This window comes from Manacus candei, unplaced genomic scaffold (genome assembly GCF_025592945.1).
Source record: "Manacus candei isolate 608988 ecotype Guabito, Panama unplaced genomic scaffold, ASM2559294v1 h1tg000015l, whole genome shotgun sequence".
In the NCBI taxonomy this organism is placed as follows: domain Eukaryota; kingdom Metazoa; phylum Chordata; class Aves; order Passeriformes; family Pipridae; genus Manacus; species Manacus candei.
In genome coordinates this window covers 20,541,469-20,569,446 of record NW_026138063.1, presented here as the reverse complement: position 1 = coordinate 20,569,446, position 27,978 = coordinate 20,541,469, and the positions used below count along the sequence as shown (strand labels likewise).

Below are 27,978 nucleotides of genomic sequence, written 5' to 3'. Positions count from 1 at the left end.
GTCCTGACCCTCCAGCAGCCATCACAGGGATGAAATCAGGCTCCACGTTGGAATTGCAACCAAGCTTCTGCCTGAAGGTTTACCGTGCCAGGAGCACCGATGCTCAGCAATGCACGGGCCACCAAGAACTGCTCTTCTGTCCCCTGTCCCTCACAGTTCACACAGGACCAACAGTGACCCTCTGTTAAAGATGGCATCCACTGCACTGACAATTAAAGTTTATTCTCTTTTACTACACACCATGCCACTGAAATTCCTACTTAGCCCTAAAGAATGAACTCACTCAAGGCTCTGGCCTTTTAGAGCTGCACAGGTGAATGCCCATCTGAACTGCTTACAAGTCTAAATACAACCAACTGATGATAAATACAAACAACTAAATCAGCAAAGCTAAGATTTTTCCACCCCACAAATGTCATGGTCAATTATCTACAATAGCAAAGATTTTAAGAATTCAAGAAATCTACGAAGTAGCCTGGGAAGTTATTTTTAAAGATCATGTGGTACTACAAATATTTCCCAGTAGTTTAGTTAAACTACCACATGAGCTGGCCCCATGGAATGGAAAATTAAGTGTCCGTTTAGTCAGGATTCCTCCAAAAATCAGAATAAAAATATCACCATTTAGTTTTCTAAAAATATCTATGTATAGAAAACATGAAAGGCCTTATTTAAAGGCCTCATTCCCTCACAGTGCTCAGACTGGTACCAAGAGTGGTCTCTCAGCTATGAGAGAATCTGAACTTGGTTCTCCTCATGAAATATAGCAAATTATTCACAAACAAGAAGAATTTAATAATAAGGGGGGTTTTTTTCCAGGATCCCTGATTATTTTGTCTGTTCATCTCCTGTAGCTTTACTCCTCTGCTGTGCCCATTAGGCACTGAAGTCAAGATTTTAAAGCCACAATGAATGAAGCTTCTACTAAGATATTAATGCCTCTAAATAAAAGTGGCCCAGTTTTCAAAAAATGCTGAGTACCTGAATTTGCAATTGCCTTATGCAGGACTCAGAGATATGAAAAAAAATGCAGACATGTTAACTGGTTTCAAATTAAAATTTAATCAAATTTTAAGCAACTTGATTTGAACAGATGGTTCAATTAGACTACCTCTAGTCAGCCTTTCTCATGGAAATGATTCTATGATTCAATGGAAGCATAGTTTTAAAACTAGCTACACATGAGATTATGGTCTTCAGAATTTTTTTTCCTGGAAAAGAAGTCTACAGGTAGAGAACAGGACTATTAAAAATGGTATGCCAGACTCTGAAGATTCATCAGAACTGGTTTGAATAATGAGGATAAAAGGACACTCTTACTTCTCATTACTTTATACTCAGGCAAGTAAACTCATTTTCTGCTTCCTCCAAAGAATATTCATGATGAACTAAACAAGTGAATACAACTTAAGTCCCAGGCTTCTGATAGACTTCTGAAAATTCACTGGCAGCACATAACTCATAATAACAAAACCACAACAATAACGTAAACAGCTTCTCACAGCTCATTCACAACCATTCTCTGCTCTACCTTGAAATCACCATATAGATACATTAAAATTAGATATAAAAATAAGGAGTTTCAGGCCATCTTTGTGCAATTAAAGTGAGTTGCAGTGAGAAAAAAAAACTCCTTTCACACTTCAGTGTTGCTGTCTGAAATTGTCTTCAGAAGCATTTAATCTCTGGATCATGCTGAAGCTGGGGCCACTGTGAGAAAACATCTTTCAGCTCACTGGAATGCAGTTCTGCATGGCCAAGATGGGAGGGAATAAAAAGAAATGGAAGAAAACAGTGGATTAGGAAAGCACTGTCATATGAGTAACAGTTCATTTTACACCTTAACCAACAAAGATGGGGAGATAAGAAGGAGAAAAACTCAAATGAAACAAAAAGCCCAGGCAAATAATTCAGTTTTCTATGTCAGTTGGGCTGGGAGAACATATCTGGTAGATTCAGCTTTAGGGAATTTTCTAATCAGCTCTCAGGTATTTTGGAAGGTTTTAAAGAGCAGCAGGCAGAACGAGCCCTGATATGAGCACCAATGCAGGACAGTGAGCTGAGACCAAAGATTTGGGGAAAGGTTAGACCTGGATAGTTCACAACACAGAGAACTCATTTTTGATACTGCAGATCATTGTAGATACTTTCAGTACTAGAGGAAGATTAGAAGGAAATGTTAGGGTATGTTGAGTTCTAATGCTACACTAAACATTTAAATGATGGAACGCTTACATGGATATATTAAACAAATAAACAGAAATCAGTCTTATCAGAAGAGGTGAATGGAGGTGGCACAGGGGAACAAAAAGGACTGAATGGGAAAGGAGGAGAAAGAGCTGAACCAAAACCCAGAATAAAGATGTCATTTTAACACAGGTGAGTCAGACAGTTTTCTACAAAGCTGCATAACTGCTTGTGCCAGCAAAGGGAAGGTGCAAACAGGAGCAACAGGAGTGGTAGTGATGGTTTCTTCCAGCCCCAGGGCTGGTTTGCCACTTTACAGCTCTTAAGCTCATTTTAAAAAATGTAGGCAAAACTACAGCCTAAAGGCCTGGCTTTTTAGCAGCCCAAGTTATTATTCAAACAACTTTATAATGTCTCCACTGTGATTCTGAAAAGGTGCATTAATCATCTGGATTTGTGCCTCTACTGATTTACTGTACTAAGTAAACTGTAGGGTCCCTGTCCCCCCAATGCTAACCAAGAACTGTATGAGGATTCTTCATAGTCTAACAACAAAACTAGGAAATATTAAAGCAGTATTAGTTCTGCTCTCCAGTATTTCCTTGCCTGTTCTACCACTCATAGTAATTTCTTGTTCCACTGTAAACACAAAGGAAACATCCCACTTACAAGCCATTTAAAAATATAAATGGTTAATATTGCCTCTCCTTTGGAATTGTACAAATGGACCTAGACCATCAAATCTCACCAGGTGACTCCCTAACCTTTTCCTTCAGCTATTAAAATGTTACATCTCTAAATTATGAGCTATGTTACTTCCTACTATAAAAATAGTTAAAACCAGAAATTGAGGATTTCCTATATATAGACACCTCTTCACACAGGGACTAAAAGATTCGCTTTTCAATTATTTCTGATATTTCAATCAAAACCTCTAGGAAAGAGACTTATTGTTCAGCAGACTGATTGTACATATCTAGAAAGAGAAGTAAAACAGTGAAATAATTAAAACCTGTGGAAAATTAATGAGGAGTAAAATCTTCGCCTACAAGGGGGTCACACAGACCGAAACACAGAACAACCACATAAGCAGACTGTGCTTAAGTCTCAGAGATGCCATGGATCCTTAAAGACAGAAAGATGCCCTTTAAAGGAAAAAAAAAACAAAAAACAAACAACTAAAAAGCATTTTACATGTTTCATCACTAGACATTCTTCCTGATTGGGTTGGTTTCTTAGATAATCTGGTCTGGATTTTTGCTGTTAGTTTTCTTCCAACACCAGCTTCAACATCCCACACCACAGAGATTCACAACCATTTGTGTTATGGACAGGATTGTTCAGTGCTGAACAAGCATGAAGGAAATCCAACAATTCGAGTCTAATGCAAATATTTAGATGTATTTTACGCAACTTTTTCATGACACTTTTTTACAAAGACAACTTGAGATATAATGCCAATTGGTAGGAAAAAAATAATTCTAAAAAAGCTGCACAACCAACACCTTTGTCATGAAGTTAATGGCAGTAAAGCCAAAAGTAGTCCTGGCCATCCATCATAAGGACCAAAATTAACTAAGATGATCTAAAAATCACAGACTAATTCAGGTTGAAAGGGACCTCTGGGAGTCAGCTGGTCCCAAGATTAGTTTGGACACTGAAGTTAAGCATGTTGCTCAAGAGTTTGCACAGCTAATTCTGAAAGTCTTCATGGATAGAGGCTCCACACTCTCCCAGAAATGCTGCTACCCTTGGAGCCTTAAGCAGGTGCCTTCAGCAGCTGACTGGGGCCTGGGGTTACTTTTGCCCAGCTGTGAGACTTGGCATCTGCTTTTAAGACTTCATGACAACCCCATCTGGCTTTTATCCGTGAATAGAGACGTTACTCAGACTTCATTTCAATGTTTTTAGTACTTTACTGAAAAATTCCAATTGAAAATACTTTGTGATGATTGAAATCCACACAAGCACACACAAGTGTCCAACTCAAAACAAACCAAAGGAATTCCAAAACATTTCCCCGACAAGGACAAATTAGAATCAGTTTTAGGTTCTAACATTTGAATTCTCAGTCTCTTAAAAAAAATAAAAATAAAGGGGAGGGCAGGAAACCCAAGTTTACTGGCAACTAAACACCTGAGCAAGTTCTGTGCCTGGCATAAGCCTGAATACAGTAATTTAAAATGACTAAAGGTGTCTTCAGTGGACATTCTTCATTTCATTTGATTGGAGAGCTCAGTTTCTACTTGATTGCCCATCTGTTTTGGTGACTTGATTACCAGAGCCAAGAATGAACTTGTCAAACTAAGTGTTTGGGCAGCAAATAGGTATTATTCTATTTAGATATTGTGACAGGTGCCTGTATTTCTACTGTGTTGTCTAGTTAGTCAGTAAAATTAAAATAACTCCATACAACACAATTCCTGAAAACTTCAGAGGTCAAAATTCAAATATCAGGAACTGCCAGAACCTTTCATGAATGTCTTTACCAGCCACTTGATCAGGAACTGTGGCAAATATAAGTGTGCTGACTAAAAACTGTAGCATTTGTTTCAAGTACTTACAGAAAGGGAAGTAACACACATCAACTTCTTTAAATTCATGTTTAATTGAATTGTATAGGGTTTTTTTTAAGGCAGGAAAAGTTATCAATCCAAATGTGTTATTCAGCCAGTTAAAAACAACCTGGAAAAAACACTCAGTATGAAAAGTTTAGCTTATCTGAGTAGGTTAATGTAGGTTTCACAGACATTTTTCTACCCTAATTATGACACCATGTACACATCCGTTTTTAAAGAAGAAGCTCAGAGGAGTCATTTCCTCTTAGTAATAAAGCAATATGCCAAAACACACGTCTTCTGAACTAAAACCATTTTTCACCTCCTTTCAGTTTTAGTATCTTTAGGTATCTTTAATTCCCAACTATGCATTCAGGTGTATTTCCAGTTACTCCTGCAGAATCACATTCACATAATCACACAGCATGAGTAAAATCTGCATCAGATATATTCAGTTTTTCCCCCAGTTGCCAACCTCTACAAGAATATTTTTAAAGATTTTACAATCTGATGCAAACAAATTGACAGAAAAATGATTCCTTTTCCCATCTCAAGCATGTGAAGCAGACAGAAATGAAGAGTTGCACTGTATCAGTATATAAATGTTTGGGTATCTAGTAGTAAAAGGTGCAATCCCCAGTCCCTGTGTTAGGTAGCAAACCTGCTTTTATTATAAATGAGACACATGTCTCAGCCTAGAATTCACAAAATCTACAAGTTAACTGGAAACTGTGAAGAAAAGATGTATCTGAGATCCATAAATTGAAGACTCATGCAATTTTGATGGATGATGGAACTGCAGTACAGGACAAATATTAACATACTGACAACAACAATATCAAAGTCAGTCAGAAAGTGTGAGGAGTAAAAAGTTACAGACAAAAAAAATTGTATTTTCAAATTCCCTGGAAGGTACAAGCAGGGCTTTGACTTTTGCCAGCAAATAAGGGTTTATATGTAATTACATCTAATCTAGACCACTCCCTGCTAAAAACCATAGCCAGAATACACATCAGCCAAGAGAAACATCTGAAGCCCATCTAAATTTCACAAGTACAACTGATTCTAAGATGGAAGTTGCTTCAATAAGAATCCATAAGAGTCCATTACCAGCTGATCAACTGAAATTAGTATGGAGTCACTGATTTATTTTTTAATACAACTATAACAAAATTAAATACAATAGCCTAATAAACATACTGACTTTATAGGGGGAAAAAAACCAAACAAAAACAAACCAACAACAACTAAACAACCTCCCCCCACCAAAAACCCTGTAATACTCACTCCAAAGAACTTCTGTTTCAATCTGACTGTGTAGCGAAGATACTTCTATTAAACATCATTTTCTTACTATTACCCTTGTTTCTTTGTAAGATTCCACAAGATGACCTAAATATGACCTAAAAAAGCAAAACATGACATAATGTAAATGACCAAATGAGAAAATCAGCAATTTATAGTTGGTTTATACACTCCATCAACATTCCTTATGTATTACATAGTGTTGTGTTCAGACTGATGCAAACAGGAGGACTGTACATAACAACCATCCTAATCATGCAGTGCCCAAAGTCTCTTCAACAGCTCAGACCAGTTTTGACCTTTTAAAGGTGGCACTTATTTCTGCAGTAATATCAAGAGGCAAAATATCTTACTGACCATGGACAGCATACTGTTACAGCAGCATTCTTCTTTGTGTTCTGCTTTCACAGGTGTTGGTGGTTGGTCAAAAAACCATAATAACCTTTAAATAAAAAAAAAAAAAAAAGTCAAGCTTCTCTGAAATGTGAGATCCACCTATCTTGTACAAAATCTTTTAACTAAAAGGAAACAGGCATAGAGCTACAAGCTCTCATCACACAAGAATAGCCACAGAAACAAACAAGGTAGAGACAGAAATTGCAGAACACCAAGTTGTAAGCCAAAAGAGTTCAAAACAAGAGAACTAAAAACCAGTTTACAGCCTTCCTTATTCCTGAAGATGGACAAAATGGAGACCACAAAGCATTTTCTTGACTAGCTAAACGTATGGGTCAGTGTTATTTTTTAAGTTAAATAGGTAACAGTTAGAAACATGATTTGAACCTAAATTCAATCACATATCTTCATTAAGAAGAACTCAGTATCATAATTATACTTATCCAGTGGGCGATTCAGAGCAGGAGCTCAGTACTCAACTACTGTGAATCACCTGTAAGGAAGCCTTGTTTCCTCTTCCCAGAGAGCCAGCCTCACAAAGCCATGGCTCACCTCTGAAATCCCCTTCAGTGTCCAACAGGCTTGTTTAAAACAAATTTATACTCACACAATCACATACTAATATGCTTTACAATAAATCTTTCTTTTTTACTTGGTTATGTGTTAGTTTTGAAAATACTGCTTTTAGTCTCAGGCTGCGCCAGGGTAGGTTTAGGTGGACATTAGGAGGAATTTCTTCACACAGAGGGTGATCAGACACTGGAACAAGCTGCCCAGGGCAGTGGTGGAGTCCCCATTGCTGGAGGTGTTTCAGGAAAGGCTGGACGTGGCACTCAGTGCCCTGCTCTGGCTGCCATGGCCATGTTCAGTCATGGCTTGGACCTGATGATCTCAGAGGTCTTTTCTGATTAACCCTAATTCATTCTGTGATTCTAACACGGTGCCAGCTACTGACACTTGTGTCTCCCTTTCACAGTTATGATGGTGCTCAGGGTTAAGTAACCCAGTAACCCTCCTACTAACTGTAGCTTAGAACTCAATATGAGTGAAGTTGTGAGGCAAATGACAATCTTTTGTCTTTACAATAAAGTTAACACAAAAGCAAAAGACTGTGGGCTCTTACTGGCACTGGAAAATGAAGGACCTTAAACTAAAGGAGCAAAGAACAGATACTTCCAGATGGCCAGGAATCATCTGCATGATTTAGGATCAACAAAGAGAAACCTAAACAAAAATAATTGATTTTTATTTTCCCAGGATGATTCAACTGTTTTTCTCCTGCTCTGCCAGCTTCAAAAGAAATACCTCTGGGCAAAGCAGAAGGGGAACACAGTGCTGTTAATGAAGCTTAACAAAAAGACTAGTAGACGACAAATTTTCCTCTCACATTCTGCCAGGCAGCCAGTCATTCTCTTATCTGAGAGCAGTGTGCTGAGATCAAGACTGGCAAGGTCTCTGCTAGTGGGAGATCCTGCAAATGCCCTCAGCATCAGAGAGGGTTGACTGCCAGTGCTCATAACTTCTAGTGACAACTGTAGAATAAGGAAAAATCCTAGGAGAGGTTCTGGGCTGGAAAATGTACTGGGTCTGAGGGTACTCTGCAGTTCAAAAAGCACAAAGTTCTAGGCTGCACATGACCACTTTATAAAAACAGCAGTGTTGTTATGATTTCAGATGACTCACAAACAAGTGCTTAGATTTGCTTTATATTGCTGCATAAACACGCAGTCAAGTGAGCAACCCTTTCCAGCTCATTTCCAGTTCCGATCCAGCGTGGGGCACAAGTGATTACCCAACTGGTTCAGTAGCTCCAGAGCTGATGACAAAGAAACGAATAGTTTAGACTGAACAAACTCATCCATGAGAAGATGTAACTCCTCCCAGGGCCCACAGATCACTTGCATCTCAAGGCCAGTGCTGCAGCTTTTCTAAATCTGGTTCACTACATCTGGTTTACAGAAGAATTAGAAGCCGTGCTCCTCTTCTAAGAAATCCATACCTACACACACAGACACACACAGGGTGAAGCTCAAAGGCTGGAAGCTGAGCCAACCTAACCACTGAAGAGCAGTTTAGGCAGGTGCAAACAAATTCACCACCCTGCACAAGCCCTTGTGACATCTACAGGGATGTTTGCAGAGTCCATGAAGTGCCAAGCCAGCGCTCTGCAATCACCACACACCCTGAGCAGTCACACTACTGGAACTCAGCTGTCCAAACACTAAAATAGGTTGCAAGTAGCAATAAGATATTTGATTCTGCATGGATTGCCATTACCTCTAAAGCAGTATTTGAAAACAGAAGTCTTGGGGAGGAGGGCACTAATTGCCAGCAGCACAGCAATTCCTGTACCTGGGGGATATCAGTGAAGGACTGGTTCTTTGGTTCTTTATCACAAAAAAATTATGCCCCACACTTCTGTTTTGAAGCATACCTCTGAATCTAGTAAATTACTGGGCTTAACACAGAACACATTACCCCCACACCATCATTTTTCATACAGAAATTTTACATTCATTTAATGAGCTCAAGGCCATTTTCAGGCATTCTAAAGTTTATGAAGGCCTTCTCCATGATTTCTCTCTGGTTGTCCTAAACTCTGAAAGACTCACAGTGCTCAGGTCTCACTGACTCAGCATTTCCCCAGAATTCAGGGACAACTGAACACAGCCCTTATTGTTGGTGCATTCTCTACTCACTAGTGTGTCATAGATGTACAAACACAAAAAAACCCCTACTGGTTCCACCCAAAAGTTACTAAATGAATAAATATTTACCTGCACTTTAAACAGAGAAATAAAACAGTGAATCTGCATCCTGGCTCTGCAAAGATCTTATTACAATTAGTTAGTTACTTGAAACATTATTAGTAGGACTACTCATGATTTCTGTTTCTTGTGATCTCTTCTGTGTAGTCTATTTTCTTCACTACTTTCATATGCTGATGTTTCACTTCCTATTTATGTTCTGTTAAATGCCTAATATGGTCTATAAAAATTTACTTCTGTTTAGTTCCCAAATTCTGCTTTTTGTTGTGCTCATATTTAAATTCATATAAATGAGAACACAGTAGTAGAGTTAAAAAGTAAAACCAAACAATTTTTCAGTAATTAATTATTATGAGCCATCTTGTGAAGCAACCGCCCACTCTACTCCAGGTATCACTTGAAAGGCTTCATTCTTTATGATTAAAATAAACTCCAAAGTGTGGGTTGCAAGAGACCATGAACCCAACACAACAGTGTCTATCTAAATTTATTTCAAAGACATGCTGCTGCAGTCCAACTTGCTGTTTGATTCCAAATATTACCACATGATAAATATCAACAGTATTCCATCACTAACATCATGTACACAGTAAATACTATCTGAAACTAAAAGTAATCACTAAGGATATTTCTTGTGCTGAAGAAGGAAAAATTCAAGCACCTAACAAATGCAGTTTACCTCCAGCTATATCCAACACTCAAAAGCAAATCTTTTAAGATCTTTCTTATAACTGTGCATTTTAATTTGGTCTTGCTCCCCACTCCCCATTCTTTCAGGTAGTAAGACTTCATATAAAAAAAAAATTAAATATCAAGCATAATTTCAGCATCACAACTCATAACACTACATAATTGAAGAACCCCAAATTTGCACAAATCCCAGAAGCAGGAGAGAGCTTGATTAAGAAAAAAAAAAAAAGCAAACCACAACCAAAAGACAAGTCTCCTGTCATAAAACCAACAGTTCAAATCTGAATCCATAAGTCAGATTTAAACAGTATTCACATATTTTACACTGCTTTTAGACAGAGTACCTAAAATTACACAACACTTGATGTAAAAACAAACCAACCAATCCAAAACTTTCTATTTTCATCTGCTGCAATGCTCAGTACAGTGATTGAGACTATATGGCATTTTTTGGCTTCCTTCATTAACGACAGGGTTTCAGTGCAGTAACTACCTGCTTGTTTTACAGGCTTATTTCTGACAGAAGTCAAAGATTTTGTGGTGTCAGGAACACCCCAGTGAGAAATCCACTTCCATGTTCTGAGGAAGAGCAGAGCCTTAGCAGTGCCAAGGCTGTAATTTGCTCTAAGACTCGTGCAGGGCATTGCCACATTTATTCACATCAGAGAATTCCACACAAAGCAGTGACACTGTGACCTTGTGTGAGAGCAGCACTGGCAGAGCACAGAAATCCTTAGGGAATAGGCCTCTTCCATAAAGACAGCAACCTGCTTGGCAGGTCTCTAATACAGGGGAATGACTTCCTGCCTCTAGCACCATAGATGCTACAGTGAATAGGAGTGCTCTAACCAGATCAAGAATAAATCTATGTCCAATAGGATCAAATTGCAAAGCAATCCCTGGCACTGAGATGGACCGTGAAAAGCAAGACGGAAAGAATAAAATGCAACCCTCGTAATTGTTGTGTAACACCTCAAAAACACAAGAGAAAAGAAGACAAAGGTTGGACTGAAAATGGTGAGTTCTCTGCCTTTTTCACGGGCAAGCTGTGGAAGGATTGAGGAGAGGCAGCAGATGCATTCTGGAGACTGGATTTATCCTCCTGTTACCACTAACTTATGAGATCAATATTTACACCAGTTTCTGGCAATAGGCATCTAAAACGCCTCTCTCTCCCTAATAAATGAGTGTGAGCTCCCCCTTTTCCCAGAGTCAGTCACTGGACAGACTTTATTTCAACAACGCCTTCCCTCCATCAGAACCACATCCTGCACCGCAGCACATCGCTTCATCTCCAAACAACAGGAGGAGTACTGCAGGGATGTAAACCCAGGCACATGGGAGAGCTGCTGGAACAGCACCATCTATGCTTAAGAAAGCAACTCTTAAAATATGCCATAAAATCAGAAACCAAAAAAGTGACTTGCAAATGAAAACAAAGGCTTTTCAGTTTTCACACAAACAGTAACGGCCTGACCAAGATAAAAATTTCTCAACACCTCACTTGAAAGCACAAGAGTGACTTACTGAGGAAAGACTCAGAAAACATTTGCTTTAACTCCTTTCAAATTCTCTCCCATGATAAGTCAGAAAGAAAACAAAGCTCTTCTAGAATCCTATTTCACTTCTCACCAGTAAATCACAGAACAACCGAAAATTAAACAACAAACCATTTCCTTTGCCACTGCATCCTGATAAATCTTTCTTCAGGTTAACTGGGTTTGTTAATCACCAAAATGTAGACATTTGAGCTGAAGGTTTCAGGAATGCTGCTGTTTCTGAAGAACCTTTCTTATACAAGGGGTCTAACCACCCACACTGCCTCTTTTTCAAGAAAACTGCCATTACATAGGTAGAAACCCTTGCTTACTCCACAAATAGAGATAAAAAACCACCCAAAAAGTAGCATGCTACTGTCCTGGCTGACAAGTCCCAATTAAGTCAACAACAAAAAAGCAACTTATGGCATCAAGAGGGTGGAAGACTTTCATAGTAATTGATATATATAATTATTGTCTGTCTGTTTTGAGATTTAGCAGTATAGCACACACAGCCTCCACCTCATTCTCTTCAGCCAATAACCTCAGATGATCAGCCTTAAGCATTTTAAATATTTAAGTATTTTTAAAACTGACAAAAGGATCCACCAAATGCTGAAGAGACCTCTTTAAATCCTGTAGTTGCATGCAATAAAAGCTGACAAGTTATTAAATTAGAAATATATCTCAAAATGCAGATGTGATTTCTGAAATGCACATTAAAAAGAAAGTAACTTGAGGATACTAAAATGACTACCTGCAGAGACTAAGGCAAAAATTACTCTGCCTTCTCATAAAATTTACCTAGAAGTTAACTGGAACAGGAATTGTAACTCAAGAGAAAACAGCTATAAATAGAAAGGGGTTAATCATTCATATTTCTATTCCCATGAAAAGAATACACTAAAGAGTCTGAGTTTTTCATCTTTTAATATGATGGTTTAAAAATACTTTTGATGCTGTACTGCAGTCTGCCTCTACCTATTTTTTAAGAATCATTTCTCCCTTATTTTTTTTTTATATGCAATAAAGGAGATTTACTTTCAAAAAGCATTTGCACAGACAGTAAGCAAAGCGAGTCTGTGCATCAGCTGGAATGATCATATGCAGTAGTTTAAATGGATCTTTTTTAATGGGGCCACTTAAAACACATTTACCTTTGCTCCATTCTAATATAAAGCACATAAAAGTTATTTGCTATCCATTTCACCTACCAGAGTTGCTACAGAGTATTTTTCAATTAAGTGCTTGCATTTATCCTAAAGCAGCACAGAAACTTAGAATCATTAAGGTTGGAAAAGGCCTCTAAGATCACTGGGTCCAGCTGTTCCTCCAGCACTGCCAAGCCCATCACTAAACCATATCCCCAAGTGCCACATCTACACAGCTTTTAAATCCCTCCAGGGATGACAGTTGACATTATGTTTGCTCAAGGACATAAACACAAGAAAAGTTTACCACTCAAAAACACCAAAACAAGAAAAAGTGTCTCCTCCCCAATACACAGATGAAAACACACCATGATAACCAAATGGCTCTGAATTCACAGAGCAGCCGTGTGACACACTTGGAAATAGCAGCCAATTATTACAAATCCCCAGTCAGTGCTTTACTCACAGTATTTCTCACCCAAGTAAATGAATGTTGAAGCTTTTAAGTTACACAAAATGGAGTAAAGGAGAAAAAATACAGAGAGAGGAGTTCCTTATTTAAAATGTAGAAATAGATAAGGACTTTTGTCATCTTGTGGTGAATAGCAAATCAAATATAAAGTGAGTTGTAATCCAGCATATTGGCAGTGATAGAAATTCTGACAGCACCCAATATCTGCATTCAGCTTCAACAGACACAGAGCTGCTGCAAACCTTCATGACCTACTCATGATGAGAAATGACAAGGAAAAGACTTGATTGTGGTCTTAACATTACTTCTAAGTTTTACAGTTGCATCTTTACATTCTTGCAAAACTTGTTTTTACTGAAGAACTGTATTCCTACCAAATAATCTTTTCTTTTCATGCAGTACTTTTCTGCTACTGTTAATCACTGCAGATCTTCATACACCAGATTTATTTACAGCACCCCAAGGAAGCAGAAATCACTAGCTATCAAAAGTGATATCAAAGTGATATCAAAGACTGCCATATGAAAATAAACAATTGTTATGTACTTGTGTTAGCTGGACTCTAAGAACTTATGCAGAACCACATTTGAGTATTAAAAAATGCTACCCTCACACTTAAAGCAACAATTCATTAAACAAAATGTTATTATTATTACTCAGGTAAAAATAAAGTTAGATCATTATGCTGAGCTTTCTAAAATTTTCAGCACAGCTACAGATCCCCTGATTCAAGTGTAAGTAAACATTTTTAATAAAAATATTACTTCCCTACATTACCACCACTAGTAGTAGATGTGCACAGGTGATCACAGAGGATTCTGTGATGCCCTGAAAACAGCATATGGGCCTGCACACCAAGCTCAAAGTCCTCTACTCAGTGCTGATGGTCAAACACTTCTGACAGATAAAACCTCCATTCTGAATAGATGGTCTGAACACTTTCAGACCCTTTTCAGTACTAGCTGTGTAGTCAAAGACACAGTCATTCAGTCCATCACACAACAACCAGTGAAGTATGAATTGGATACTGCCCCCACTTTAGGAGAGACCCTCAAGGCCATACAGCAGGTGAAAATTGGCAAGGCAGCTGGGGTTGATGGAATTCCACCTGAAGTCTGGAAACATGGGGGCCAAGCACTCCATGCTAAATTTCACAAGTTCTTACTACGCTGTTGGGAACTCAGCGAACTCCCATCAGACCTTCGTGATGCTGTCATCATCACCCTATATAAGAAGAAAGGTACTAAATCAGACTGTTCAAACTATCGTGGCATTACTCTGCTCTCCATTGCTGGCAAAATCCTGGCAAGAATACTCTTGAACAGACTAATACCCACTATAGCAGAAGGAATTCTACCTGAAAGCCAATGGGGTTTCAGAGCCAACAGGAGCACCACAGACATGGTGTTTGTTCTCAGACAACTGCAAGAGAAGTGTAGGGAACAGAACAAAGGCCTCTATGTAACCTTTGTTGACCTCACCAAGGCTTTTGATACTGTGAGCAGAAAAGGTCTGTGGCAGATTTTGGAACGTTTAGGTTGTCCCCCCAAGTTCTTCAAAATGATCATCTCACTCCATGAGGATCAGCATGGCCAGGTCAGATATGGCAATGCACCTTCTGAGCCCTTTCTAATAACTACTGGTGTGAAACAAGGCTGTGTTCTTGCACCAACCCTATTCACAATCTTTTTCAGCAGGATGCTCCAAAGGGCCACGGCAGACCTCGAGGGTCAGGATGGGATCTACATTCAATACCTTACTGATGGAAGGCTTTTCAACCTAAGGTGACTGAAGGCCCACACCAAGACCTTAAACCATCTTGTCCAGGAGCTGCTTTATGCTGATGATGCCGCCCTTGTTGCACACACAGAAGCAGCTCTGCAGTGTTTAACATCCTGCTTTGCAGATGCTGCTGAGCTCTTTGGGCTGGAAGTCAGTTTAAAGAAAACAGAAGTTCTCTATCAACTGGCACCTCAGGAAGTCTTCCATCATCCCCATATCCCCAATCAGAGCTCAAATCAGTCCAGCAGTTTAATTACCTTGGTAGCCTCATCTCCTCGGATGGTAAGATTGACAGAGAGATAGACAACAGGTTAGCAAAGGCATAGAGAGCTTTTAGAAAACTCCATAAAAGAGTTTGGCATAATAAACACCCGAAGAAAAGTACAAAGATCAGTGTTTACAGAGCCACAGTGCTGTCTACTCCCTTATATGGATCTGAATCATGGGTCATCTACTGCCACCACCTGCGACTCCTAGAAGGCTTCCATCAACGCTGTCTCTGAACAATCCTAAACACCCACTGGTCAGATTATGTGACCAATACATCTGTTCTAGAACAAGCAGCAGTCACAAGCATTGAGGCCATGTTGCTGAGAACACAGCTGAACTGGGCAGGGCACATCTCAAGGGTGAAGGACCAACCACCCCCTTCCTAAGATCCTGCTTTATGGTGAACTTGCCACCGGCTGCTGCATGAGAGGAACCCCAAAGAGGAGATACAAGGACTGCCTGAAACAACATCTCAGCCTTGGCCATATTGATCACCATAACTGGTCTACTCTGGCCTCCAATCGGGAGGTCTGGAGACACCCCATCTATAACGCTGCTGTCTCCTTTGAGAACACACACAGGATCACCCTTGAGGAGAAAAGGCAACACAGAAAGAATCGTGTCTTGCAGAATTTACCACCTAAGGAGTCTTTCTGCTGTGCCTTTTGCAATCAGACATGCCTGTCTCATATTGGCCTTTTTAGCCACCAGTGTGTTTGTAACAAACAAGGGTAGAGACCTTTCCCAAACCTTCATTCACAAAGCCCAGCCATGATGATCATGATGAGTAGATGTAAAAACGTACTTCTGAAGGACTGGGGGAGTAAAACTGGCCTAGTATGAAGACTCACATTATTCTACACAGATTAATACACATCTGAATCATGGCACCTCTTTAAACACATTGGAAATTTTGCCATAGTTTATACATAGTTTGTAATGGCTTGTAAACATAATAAAATTTATTTAAAGTTAGTTATGTAATTGGATGCAAATTATCAATATATTATAGCCTTTTCTTTATTTTTAATAAAATATAAAAGGACGTTTTTCAAAAGCATTGTCTCTGTCTTATGTGGATATCAAATATCAGCCTACCAAGCACAGATAATTGGTCCCTCTTCAGTTTTATTATTAGCAACATAAAGTCTCTTTTTTTGCTAGCAAGTTTTGTGCCAAAAATTAATGTACTATTTGCTGCTGACAATCTGCCAAACTAATGTTTTTCTTCACTCAAGGGGGTTCAGAAACTACTACTCACTTTCCAGTCAGCATGTATCACAGATTCCCTAATAAATAAAAACAAGACAGCTCTTCTCCCCATACAGACACACACTTCCTCACACTGAAGTCATTACTACAAGTAAATAACTTCAAATACTTCAGCAGATGTAGACAAGAGTTCTTCACCTCCTGATATGATGGCTCAATCCATTCATGTTGCACATGGTACTTCCGTTCAAACTTGACATAAAAAACTGAGGGAATAAAATCATGGAATCATTTAGGCTGGAAGAGACCCTTGAGAGTGAGAACAACCTTTCATCCAGCTCTGCCAAGCCCACCACTAAACCATGACACCAAGTGCCACACCTGCACGTCTTTTAAACACCTCCAGGGATGGTGAGTGCACCCCTTCCCTGGGCAGGCTGTTCCAACACTGACAATGCTCTGGGTGAAGAAATGTTTCCTAATATCCAATTGCTCTCTATTTGGGAAAAGAGATTGACCTTCACCTGCCAACAGCTTCCTTTGAGGTAGTTGTAAAGTTACATTGTTGCAAAGATGTTGTAAAGTTGCAGAGCAAGTTGTGGCTTCCCCATCCCTGGAAATGTTCAAGGACAGGTTGGATGAGGCTTAGAGCAAACTGGTCTAGTGGAAGGTGTCCCTGCCCAGGGCAGGGGGTTGGAACAAGATGATCTTTAAGGTCCCTTCCAACCCAAACCATTCTGTGATTCTACCTTTCAAATTTTATTTCCTACTAGGTTTGATTCATTACTAGGGATTTTGTCTTGTAGATATCCATTAATCAATAAAGGACTTAAATTCTTGTGTCTCCTCACATTTTGATGCTGCCCTTGCATGTGTCCATACAGACTGGACACACAAAGATGCACTATTTTGTGTTTTACTGCTGTCTGTACACCAATGACTCACTCCTCTTTGCCAAGAGGGTCCCTGGTTAGGACTTGGACAATCCTCCTTAAATATCTTCACTGATGTCTTGAATTGCACCCTTAGCAGGGCATACAGATAACCAGGTAGTAAATTCAGAGGTACTCCTCTGTATTAGCTGAAACAAAAGGAAGACACTCAGCACTAAAGGCCAGAAACAGAAACACTCCAAGCCCACACTGTGTGCAGTGGTCTGAAAATCTGCCTCCCCTAGCAGCACCCATGTAAGTCCAAAAGGGATCTGGAAAAAAAAAAAGGGCCCAAAACTCAAACACCTGCAGAGAACGAACAATATCTCCAGCCATCTTCAAGCACCAAAATGCAGAGGACCCAAAGCAGCCCTCCCAGCATCAGGACTGGTACCACACCAGCCCCTCCATCTCCCTGGGTACCTCTGGCCCCTGACCACCAGCCCACAGCACAGCAGGCCACTCCTGTCCTTGTCTGGACTCATCTGTGACTGCTGGTTTCCTTCCCCCCAACAGCTGTCACCAGAGAGTCCTTGCTTCTAGAGATTCTGCTCTACAGAATATTATACTTTATAAAGCATAAATTATTTCTAACATATCCTCAGGACGGGGCCCCACAGGCACTGCAAGGAGCACTGGCCTCCAAGAACCAGCAGTGTGAAAAGACAAGGCACTAAACAGAGCAAAGACATGGTTAACACACAGGTTCTTAAATTCTTTGGGGGTTGGGAGGGAAACAATGGCAGATCTGAGGAGAAGGAATAAGCCAAGAGTAGTAAACTTGGTGACATACTGTAAGAAGAAGAAGAAAAACAAGTAAAAAATCCTGGAATATGAAAGGTAGATGAAGGGGGAAAAGAACAGGCATAAGGACCTAAGTACTCTTCAAAACCAGAAGAGGAATCTGAAGCATGAAGCCAATCAGGAAGGGGGTACAGTGGCCAATGCAATTTTAAAATAACATTTCATGTGCTTCTTTCTACTGCATCAGCTTTGTCCTTAGCTTTTTGAGTTTCTACTGACATTTACCTTTGTTTACCTGGTTCTCCCCTGTACGAGTGTCTGCACCAATATGTGTGCAGGCACAAACCACAGGCTGACAAACCACAGCCTTCTGGAGGACACAACACTAAACAACCACACTCACATCACTGACAGAAAACTATCACTCTGCAGTACTCAAAAGCAGGCTTTTGGGCTGCCTTTTGCAGTGACACAAACGTAATCAGTTTTTAAAATCAACTGTGCTTCATATTCTTCTGGTATTAACATTCTATACTCATGAACACAAAATTGTTAACTGAAAATAACACAGTACATTTCAAAATATCATCTTTTCTTCTTAGAAAACAAAATGATGCAAAAATATCAAGATGTATCTCTCAAGCACCTTATTTACAAAAGTTTAAAAAGTTATTGCTCAATAGATAGCTCCCATAAGAACCTCTAGCACTAAAAAATGTTATGAGTTGTTCTTTTTTCTAGATTTTTTTTTACAATATTCTCCAAACCACCCACCTACTCTGATTTTTCAACTGGTTCTAGTACTCTGTAGCTGCATACAAACACGTCTTCCACATTAAACCTGTCACAAAACCACTTGACAGCAGGACTCTGAACCTCTTAAAATGTCAGGTTAATGACACAGAACACCAGCTATTGCACATTCCACACAACAGCTTTCATAAACAAGTATTTCACTGCTCTGTTACAGACACCTCCTGTGCCTGCAGACAGCAAAGGACTTTCAGAAACACTAAGAATTAGCAAATGCTTCATAGCAACACTGTATCATAGAACTGAAGACACATGAATATTCTTAAGAATTCTTATTAACTGACAACACTAACCACAAACACATGACTTCCACGGAACTGCTTATCCACCTCTAACAGCCACACAAGCTGTGCCTAAATTGCTGCCAGCTGATGCCAACTCAAAACTTATATCTTCTAACTCATCTTTAAATCCTCTCATAGGGTTGTGGATGTTTTTAATTCCAGTGGATATATCGTGCCTGGGGGGAAGGAGAAGACAGGAAGGACCCAAAGTGAGAGTGAACACTGCACCTCCTAATGGACTACACATCACTTTAAAATGTCCATTAGTTCCCAACCAACACATGAAAAAAAGCCTCTGCTTTCTGCTCTGGGTACAAGAAATCTGAGGAAAGAGCCTGAGAAGAACACGGTGAAAAGAAGTTTATACTCTTCAATTTAAACCTTTGGTGGTCCCCAAAAGTGAACACCCAAAGACAGTCACGAGAACATGACTGTCACCTCTTCACCTCCTACAAGTAGATCCTTGTAAAGAGGAAAGAACGTCATGTACAGGCACAAAAATTACACACACAACATAGACTTGTTTCCATTACAGGGCATATCTTTCCCATTCAATCATCATAGTTTCCGGAAAACAGAAAAAGAATTGTTTTTAGTCAGCCATTAGTGAAGTAGTAAAAGATTATTTACCAACCGAATATGGGAAGTAAAACTCTTCGGCATTACAGCAACACATTGAGCCAAGCTACACAAGCATAAAACTAAACATCAGCATCTCTGATGGAGTTCCTTTAAGACACCTTGCTGAATTCACAAAGCTATTCTAAAAATCAGAGCAACTACTACAACTAATAGCAAGGTGTTCTAGAAATAGAAGAGCACTCTTTACAATTCAGTTCCATAGTAAAAAGTTAATGCAATGCTACTTATCAAAAATATGCAAGTTTAAAAATTTTGAAAGAAACAAAAGTAAGCTGTGAGTAGCAAATTTATATTAAGTGTATTTTGCATTGAGAGAAAAATTACAGTACTGCTAATTCTTATACTCTTCTAGAAGTAAATACAAAAAATATTTCTACATATGTAGATGTAACTCCAAAGGCAACTTCCTCTTGAGTTCAACTAATTAACAATTTTTAGTCAAGAGTATATAAAGTAAGAAACTAAATATTTGAGGTTCTCACAGCTGCCTTCCTCTTTTTTAATGCAACTGAAAAGCCCCCACCTGCCCCCCAGGTAACAGTCAGAGCTGTGAAGTGGAAGTAATAAAGAAGGTACCCGAGGACAGCCCAGATCCTCTATTTGTGCACAACCGGTTTTCTGAAAGGCTGCTTCTGTAGCACGGTAGCAATTACACTTAGGCTGCCTAAAACTGGCAAAGCCAAACCAAGTAACAGTGTGCACACACACACACACACACACACACAAATTATCAGTAGAGGAGCAGAACTGCCCCAATCCCACCCTTCAAAGGAAGCTTTTCTCGACTCATCAGTGTCACTCTTTGTTTCTTTAATCTTCTGAAGCCAGTATGTAAATTCAATTATTTTGGCAGCTGGAAATCCACAAGCATTTGCACATCAGGGCCTCTTCTGCAACTGTTAATGTATGTAAATGAAACCACATTCCTGAATTTATTTCTGCCAAGTGTTGAGATAAAAAGATTTACCCACGTTAATTTGACACAGAATGTAACACAGAGTGGTCAATGTTGCTTACAAAGTAGCTGGTACTTCAGGAATCGTACAGATACATGTAACCTTCACCTTGCAGCATCTCCAACTCTGATTTTTCAAAGAACCACCACTGGGGTTACCGGCTGTTCATTCTGGACCGTAGGTGTACACCTTACCAACCCAAAGCAAAACTGCTTGCTTACAAGTTACTACTAAAATTAATTACAATTTAAAAAAACTTCAATTTCTAACATAAGATGATCTTTGCCCCCAGATCTGATTTAGTTATCAAAGCAAGAAACAGTGAAACTTCTGCAGAATGAGTGACTGGAAGGGTCAGCAGCACTGCCACAAAACAAATTGTTTCACGCACTCAGACACCAGCACTGAATTCTAGTCCTCCGCAATTCAAAGTCCTCATATTCTCAGGCAAATGATTTGAGATGTAGTGTGTAACACCAGGTGCCACACATTTACAAAAAATAACACAAAAAAAGAAAACTCAAAACAAACAAGCAAGTTTCTCTGTGCAACTGTGTAAATGACGCTCATTTCAGACTCTCCTCTCTGGGACTGTTTTCACAGAAACTGCCACTTGTGCAAAGGGGCAAACTCCATAACTTAACGGTCTGCTGCTCCCAAGAGTGGCAAGTCAGAAAGCCCATCTCGAACCAGAGCAGCACCATGGACTCTGAATAAATACAATGACACATTCTACAATCCAGCAACCCCTGTTATTTATTTTGAGATAACTGGTGACAACTTTTAAAGAACCAAGGGCAAAACTTCCATGTGTGCCTCTCCATCTGTGAAAAAGCATTGAAGCTACTTGAACTCTGCACCTCTGGTCACTGAAACACAATACCAGCTTTCTAGCTAACCAGCCAAAACACCAGCCTGCATTTCCACCCAAATTCTAAACAACAACGGTATTTTCTCCTGCACCCTCCTGGTGTATATATAGTAATCTAAGAGCTTGTATTTTTACTGGACTTTGGTTTTAAATTACTTGCAAAAGAGAGCATATTGCAGATATATGCAAACTTTATTAAAGTGAAAGGAGCAGTGGAGCAGGACATATTCTGTCTTTACTACATCACAAAAACCAAAGAAAGGTTTTTTATTTTTTTTTAAGAAGGCTTTCCTCCAGAAATTGGAGTTCTGCCAAAAGTCCATAGACAATTGGAGAACTAGAGAATTTATGACATCAGATATTCCAGGGAAGTGAAACCTGACTTAATAGAAGTGATTTTTACTCAAGAATAACAGATATTTAAATAGACAATCAGCAAATATATTTTAAGACCATGCAAAAAAACACTTAATCAATGTTAAAAAACCCACCCTAGCATGTTTCCAAGTCAATCCACACCAAAACATTCTTGATGTTACCAATAGCCATGACACTCTAAAAAAGGCCAATAAAACAGTTACCCACAAATTTTAGTTCAGTAATCCTTTTCTGATTTCCCACTCTTTTGAAAAGCATTGCTTGCTGGAATGAAAGTTCCAAAGCCTGAAAAACCACCATCAGTCTGAACTGAAGCTTCTGGATCAAAGTTTCCAAGTGACCTGGTGATTGATTCCCCAGCCACCTGAATGCATTCCACTAGACTTCACAACCCTTTGCCAAGTATATGGATGGATATTCAGTATTCCTTTATATGCAATTCTCCTAAAAGCAAGCATGTTATAAAGTTTTATTTCATCTTTTAATTAATTTTTGAAGACATACAGCTGTGGGAATCTCTAGCTAATACTGCAAACCACAAGCCAATCAAATTTCAATGACATCCTTCATGTGTTCATTTAACTTCAAATCCTAAATTACAGTCATGAAAACATAAATAATGTGTTGCTGGGGTTTCTAGTAATGCCTGTCTTCAGTAACTTAAGCCCAAATAAAGCTCAGTATCAACAGAAGAACAGCAGTATGAACTTAGAGTACATAACATTTACAGTTATGGCTACAGTTATCAATTCCAAATGAAAAAACCCCTCATCAGTGTATCTACTGAGAAGAATACATACAAGAAAAGATTGTAAATGCATAAAGCCCAGGGGAAAAAAAAACAAACACAAACAACAACAACAAAAAAACCCCAATAAAAACTAAGCTTTCTGGAGTTTGGGAGGTATCCAACGAGTCAAAGCACACACGTGTTGGAGCTAGACAACCAGCGAATCTGGCATGAGAGGTTTCCGTTTCTCTTTCAGGAACTCTTTGGGACTAATGAAGATTTATTCCCCCCTTTCACAGAAAGAGCTCCCCTTCTGCGGAATAGTTTAGATGTCTGTTAAGAGAGTCCAGGATGCCTGTACGCTGCCAAAGTACCGTTCAGTGCGCTGCCCGCGCCGGGCTGCACAGAGCGTGGGCATCTGACTGGAAACACATTTCCGAAATACTGCTTTGCCATACAAATTCCTGCGGTTCGGAAGGAAAACAACGCTCAGAAACCCGGCTGAAAACAACCAGGACCATCGAGTAACCTAAACGCCACTTAAAATTCACTGAGCAATCACAGAGAGTTCTCAGCTGGAGGAAAAAAAAAATACAAACATTGAAAAAAAACCAGCAGGCAGAGCGCAGAGCTCGTCCGGGAACGGTCTGGGGGGAGCAGGCGCCGCACACCCAGGGACGGCCGAGCCCGTCCGAGCGCCGCCGAGCCCCGGGGCAGCGGAGGGCACACGGGCTTCCAGCGCTGCCCCACACCGGGAGGGGTCCCCGGGTCGCAGCGGGGGCTCCGATGCCGCCGGAGCCGCGGCCCCGGCCCGGCTGAGCACAGAGCGGACGGGCCGGGGCGCGCCGGGCACTTGTTGCGGGGCCGTTCCCGCCGCGGTGGCTCAGGGCCGCGCACAAAGGCGCCCGCCGAGCCGAGCCGAGCTGAGCCAAGCCAAGCCGAGCCGCCGCCCGGCCCGGGCCCCTTTCCGCTGCCAAACGGCCGCGTCCCGCCGAAACCTTCCCCCGCGCGGTTGAGCAACCGCCGTGTCGCAACTGGAGCAGCGCCTCTTCCTGCGGAGCGGGGCGGGCAGGCACCGGCAGGAGCCGGCGGTGGCGGCCGAGGGTAAGCCGGGTAAGCCCCGGCGCAGTCCGCACCGCCCGCCCGTCCCGCTCCGTGTCCCCGGGGCGCACCCGCGGCACAGCACAGCGCTTCCACCCGCACATCCACCTGCCCGCACAGCACTCGCCCCACACCCCCACCTGCCCGCCCAGCACAGCGCTCGCCTCGAACACTCACCTGTCCGCTCCGCGGCCCCGCCGTGTCCCGTCCCGTCCCGCGCCGCCCCAGCCCAGCCAGCGCGGCGGCGCTGGCGCCAGCGGGGAGCGCTCCCTCGGCCGGCACCGGCCGCTGCGCCCCGCCGGGGTTACCAAGGCGATGGCTTCGCCCTCGGCCGGGCGCCGCCAACCCGGGCCGGCCTTTCGCTATCAGACCGCGGGCGGCGGCCAATGGCGCGGCGCGTCCCGCCCCTGCGGGCGCTCCCCTTCCCCGGCAGGGACGGCGTTGGCCGCGCCTCCGGCCGGGCTGCGGGGCTGCCGGCGAAGGGGGGGGTCGCCTGCCCGCCCGCTCCCGCCGGGCCGCGGAGCCGCTGGCGAGGTCCCCCCGAGCGCTCCCAGCCCGGGCCGCCGCGCAGTCCCACTGCCCCCGCTCGCCTGGCGCTCCCCGGCCGCGTTTAGCACCCGTAGCGCCCCGCAAAGCTGCTGCCGCACACCCCGCACAGCCCTCAGACGGAGGACGGGGGCAGCCACCCACGGGCACACAGGAAAGGGCTCATCCGTGACCAGCTTTCCCTTTTGGAAATCATCAGGGAAGACTTCATTATAGCAGCTTACTGCCTGGCCAATGATTTCTGTGATACATCCTCATTTCAAGAGTCTCGGTGTTAAGAATAATTGCATGGAAACTAGAACGTTTAAAAGGAGGTGTTTGTCAAAGGCTTAAAAGAAGCAGTAAAGAAAAGCAAGGTACAATGTAACCGGTAATGAAACAACTTTTGCATGCAGCGGGCCGTCCCCACCCACTGAAATCAGCAGCAACATTCCTGCTGCCTTTAAAGAACACAGGGCGAGGCATAGCACATTCTTGTCCACAAAGAGTATGATCATATTATGCATATCTTAACATCCCTATGCTAGTAATCATGCTATATCATTAGTCTGGTCTATTTTAGTCTGTTCATTTTTCCAGTTATTCCAGTTTTGAAAATAGATGGATGGATTTACTTCCTCATCAACTTCACTTACTGATTCTCAAGGCGCTAAAAATCCATTAAATTTAGATTAGAAAATATCTAGGGGATGTTTAGTTGTTTGTTCCAAACCAATCAACCAACTACAACACAGATTAACTAGAAATCTATGGGAAGGACAACAATCTCCCCACTACTTCAGCAAATGGGAATTTTGCATGAATGGTGAGCATACAATGCTACATCCTGGCAAATCTCAGTGGAAGGGCAGAAGTTAATGAGAAATCTTGCCTACCATGTGTCAGTCGCCTTCACAGCCTCTCTGTTGTATCAATTAACAGTTCCCCTTCCTGCTAAAAGCAGTTCCTTTCCAGTTCCTTTAAGGCCGCTCATTGTTCCTGAACATCATGTTGCTTCTTCACACCACAGTGTGGTAACTTCACTTGACTTTCCTTTTTCCTGGAAAAAGAAAGCCAACAGATTTCAAATGAAACTGGTTTATCAAGGCAAACATACAACTCACAAATGGATCATGTCCATAATGAAGTTTAGTTCAGCATATTGAGCCACTTGTCTCTTTTGTTTAAAGTTTACATTGCTACTGAAATATATTTCTGAAAAATAAGGTGTTAATGAAGTACAGTAGTGCAAAAAGTCCCAGATATGCAACTTTTCAAATCATTCTAATACTTGTGGTTTTGACATTAAATATTCCAGATAGTCTTGGCTTCGATATTGAAACCTTGGCTTGCCAGTTGGCCTCACTGATGACAAATGGGTTTGTGCCTGGAAAGGCTAGATAATGTTTCTTCAGAAAAGAGCTATTTATTCTGGATCTTGTGACATTAGGTTGTTGTTCTACAGGATCCAGAGCAGTCTTTGTAAAGTGTTGTGAGTGATTTACTAGAGTAAGCTGAAGGCTACAATCCAGAAGTTTAAAAATCTGTTTACTGTACTGCCATCTTTTCAACTGAATAATGATGCCTTGAAGTGTCTGTCATCCATAAAGTTCCACGTACTTAAAAAGTTTCTTGTATAGACAACTTCTGCTATATCTGTGAATAGATTGCAATGAAACCTGCCCACATAGAGCTTTTCTGTAGGGTTGTAATCCCTGATTTCAAATTTCCTTTCTATTTTCTGTTTTCACACCTCTGAATACAATATCAGTATTTAGCAGGGGGAATAAAGAGATCTCAATCAGTCATTATTAACATTTTTCAGATTATAGTTGATCGACTTGCATGATATTTATGTTATTGTCACACATGGAGTTGTCATGGAAAGTATGTGCAATAAGGATAAGGAACTTGTCTTGAAACTTCTTAAAGAAATGTTTTTATACCCTATGTGGCAGCAAAAAAACCCCAGACTTTACATATAATTTTAATTTTCAATTTCCTTATCTTTAGATTCCCTTCCCACCCCCCTTCACAAAACAACAAACGTTCTATTATTCTCACCCCCCAGGCTATTGTTACATGTGTTCTCAATATAACAAAGGGGTTTTGTCTAAAAAAAGGCTGTATCTGAGTCATGTCTTTGCATGTGAAACAGTTGTACACCTAGGGCACATTCTTGGTCACTTGAAAATGTGTCATTTCCACTGTTCTGGGCTTGCATTATTTGAGTCCTGTGTCACTGCAGTGATCAGAAAAAAAGGAACTAAATTGTCTGTGTATCTGCAAACTTCAGAGAACCGTGTCAGCAGACCCAGACAGAGAAAGAAAATGCAAGTGGAAATGCCATGTTACGGATGTTTGGCCTAAGGAAGAAAAAGCCAATCTGAAAAATACCCAAGTTGTTAAATCTAAAGTACAACAATCCAGAACACAGCAAAATACTGGGCAGGAGATGCTTAGAAATCATTCATTACAAAACTTAAATACTCATAGCAACTTGTTACTGTCTGATACTGTGACACAATGGCAACATCTACAAACCAAATCAGCTTTGGGTAGTCAATGCACAGGAATGTTTGGTGGTGAATACAGAATAACATGAGAATCTTTCATCAGTACTACTTTTCTTCAAAAAAAAATAAAAAAGGTTATGTTCAAAAGGTTATGCTACTATGTGAGCAATAGTAGACACTGCATGGTCATCCCTTTGTCAGCTTGCTGACAGTAGTTATCACAATAAAAGGCTTTAGAATATCTTGTGTATGACAAATAACATGTCGGTCTCCTCAGCAGTCACTAGAGGAAAGCCAGTCTGGATTACAGCATTCAAAAAATAGCTTATTAACAAAACTTTCACGTCCCCTTTTAAGTACCTCCTTCATCTATACCGGAAAAAATATGTTCCCTGTTGTCTAAGGTAGCAGCTTGTTACCATTTGGAAGATAAAATCATTAGCCATTGAAATTTAAGAGGTATTAATAAACAAGTGAATAATTTTGGTGTGACTATTTCAAGCCATGTGTTTAGGAAAATAAATCACAAGAATCAGGTTTAGCTGTCAAAGTCTATGTATAATCTCCTAAAAGGGAAATACTAAGAGATTCCCAATACATGATATCATGCCCCAGGTTAAAGTAATGCAGCACATATAAATGATGTGACAGAAGATAAGGTACGTGGATAGCATGGTCCTGTAACAGCCTCAGCTACTAAATAAAAACTTGCCTGCTGGCCTGGACCTTCCCCATCTCTTCTACAGTTATCTGACAGACCATTCTGTGAAATCCAAGCTGGCCATTGCCATGAGGGTGTCTCAGGGTGCCCCAGTAAATGCTAATGGCACGGTGAAGAACCCTGTGTAACACACCAGCTCAATTTTGGAGTTCCCTCAGAGGTGCTCTGTACTGCAGGTTGGTCTCTGTTCCAGTGCTTGCACCAGCATGTGTGTCTATCATAAGCTTCCCTTTGTGTCTCACACTGACTGTGGGGAAGGGGGAGGCAGCAGCAAATAATGGGCTGAGTGACATTCAGGACTAGGCTGCAAATGCAGATGTCAGACAAAATGAATGCTGAGTTTGGCTAATGAAGCAACAGCCTGCAGCAAGAACAAGAGCTTTTAACAGTGCTTTGCTAAACCAAGTTATTTGAGTAAAATTCAGTAGAAAAGTTT

General features: G+C 40.9%; 1 protein-coding gene across 7 annotated transcripts in view; it reads right to left on the bottom strand.

Annotated features, from left to right (window-relative positions):
- Nucleotides 1–27,978, bottom strand: part of PIK3CB (phosphatidylinositol-4,5-bisphosphate 3-kinase catalytic subunit beta) — a 106,423-nt gene that overhangs the window by 54,306 nt on the left and 24,139 nt on the right. For 3 of the 7 annotated variants that reach the window (XM_051782071.1, XM_051782072.1, XM_051782070.1), the window contains 3 exons: nt 25,202–25,365; nt 6,408–6,492; nt 6,033–6,148 (listed from right to left, as the gene is read on the bottom strand). The gene's annotated coding sequence lies outside the window, so the exon portion shown is untranslated. Of the gene's footprint in view, nt 1–4,751; nt 4,873–6,032; nt 6,149–6,407; nt 6,493–25,201; nt 25,366–27,978 lie in introns of all 7 variants that reach the window. The other 4 variants (XM_051782073.1, XM_051782076.1, XM_051782074.1 and 1 more) reach the window with 4 other exon arrangements.